This window comes from Stomoxys calcitrans, chromosome 2 (genome assembly GCF_963082655.1).
Source record: "Stomoxys calcitrans chromosome 2, idStoCalc2.1, whole genome shotgun sequence".
Classification (NCBI taxonomy): domain Eukaryota; kingdom Metazoa; phylum Arthropoda; class Insecta; order Diptera; family Muscidae; genus Stomoxys; species Stomoxys calcitrans.
The window spans coordinates 157,756,374-157,758,490 of record NC_081553.1 but is presented as its reverse complement, the minus strand read 5'-3'; positions in this window follow the sequence as shown (position 1 = coordinate 157,758,490).

Here is a 2,117-nt window from a genome sequence, read left to right as displayed (position 1 = left end):
AGCGTCAAATAATTAGGAATGACAGTGACAGGACAGGAAACTGAATTGGAAGTGTCATATTCAGGAGCGTACCGAGAAGGCGCTATGTAGACGGGCTGTAGGCTCGAAATGGGGCCTGAATCCGAGAATAGTCCACTGGTTCTTCAGGAGCGTGGTTAGACCAATAATAAGTTATACCTTAGTAGATTGGTGGACTATGATGGAGAATGGATAGAGAATAGGAGCAAATCAAACCATAGCTGTATAATCGAGGTGACGATTGGAAACCTGGAAGGAATGAAAGAGGTTTCCGATCGGATACCTGAGACGACACTTTAGGTCCAGTGCGAGGCACTCCTGCCAGCGGCACAGTCTTGGATTGACGGAACCCTAGAATTGTCATCTGGAAGATCATGTTACACGAATGGATCAAAGCTAGAGGACAGAGTGGACCTCTACATTTAAGTCTACATTGAGAACCAAGGGACTGAAATCTGTTTTAGACTACCTGACCATAATACGGTACTGCATGCGAAGATCCGGGCGATCACGGAAAGCGTTGAGGTGGTGTGTTGTAAACGCGAGAATGTCGAGTATGAACATAAGGTATAACTTATTATTGGTTACGGACAGTTAACTGGCCATAAGGGCAATAACAACTAGGACGGTAAGATCACGAACAGTCTTGGAATGTAAAAAGGAGATTAGCACCTTCTCTGAGGATGGCACGATCCGCATCGTTTGGGTGCTGGACTATAGCGGAGTAAATGGGAATGGGAAAGCAGACGACTTTACAGTGAAGAACAGAGCCTGCCGTCAACAAACTTGGTTAACCCGAAGCCTTTCGGGTCGACGCAGTCCGAGTTAAGGGCGTGGACGACGAACGCGCATGTAACACTGTGGAACAGCGAAACGGTCGGTAGGACGGTGAAAATCCTCCGGATTTCCTAACTTAAAATTTTCTTTTTCAAGGTTACTTTCTAGTTTTTAGAGCGCACAACAAGCCGATCATTTTTGTGTTTTTGTTATAAAAACAATGTTTTTTTTTCTGATTAACGCTAGATAAGAAAGGATTTATGGGATTTAGTGTTTCCCAAACATCCCATTGCGGAACATATTAGAGGGAACCTAACCTCTCACAATGTCCATTGAGTGCTGGCCGTTTCAAATTTAAGCTCAATGAAAGGACCTCCTGTTTTATGCCGAGTCCGAGCGGCGTGCCACTGAAAAGTGACATCTCTTTGTTGTGAAGTTTTACATGTCTGAAATACTCACAATTGTTGCCAGCATTTGGTGAGGGGAAAACCACCGCTGAAAAATGTTTTAAGGCGTTCTCGCCGGCTGGATTTGAACCCGGGCGTTTAGGCACGATAGGCGGGCATGCTAACCTATGTACAACGGTCGAAGAAAAGACTAATAATTTTGTTTAAATATTATGTTTTCTTTTAAAAATATCAATCCTTTGTCCTATAAATTAGTTTTCATTCAAAGAGTGACATATGTATACAAAATTATGGAGAGTAATTCACGCATAAAGTCTTATTTTTTAATTTTGAGCACCTCCACCACAGGAGTTGAGCAACTCCACCATAGGATGAGTGTATACTAACTTCGTCATTCCGTAATTCATCGAAATATTGGTCAAGACCCCATAAAGTATATATATTCTTGATCGGAATGACATTTTAAGTCGATCTAGCCATTTCCGTCTATAGAAAGCACTCTTTCGAAGGAGTAAAGCTAGGCGCTTGCAATTTTGCACAAATACTTCCTATTAATGTATGTTGGTTGGGATTGTCCCGATTGTACTTCTTGAGCCTCTAAAGAGGACAATTCTTATCCGATTTAGCTGAACATTTGCATTATGACATTGAGCAGTTGTGCCGAGTTTGGTCTAAATCGGTTAAAAACCTGATATAGCTCCCATATAAACCGATCTCCCGATTATATTCTTGAGTCTCTAGAGAGCGTAATTCTTTTCTGATTTGCCTGAAATTTGCACAGTGGCTTTTTCTATAACCTCTAACATGGGTGCCAAATATGGCTTGATTAACCGTCAACAATAGTGCTAAACATAATTTTAATCGGTTCATAAACTGATATAACTCCCATATAAACCGATTTCTCGAGTTTACTTC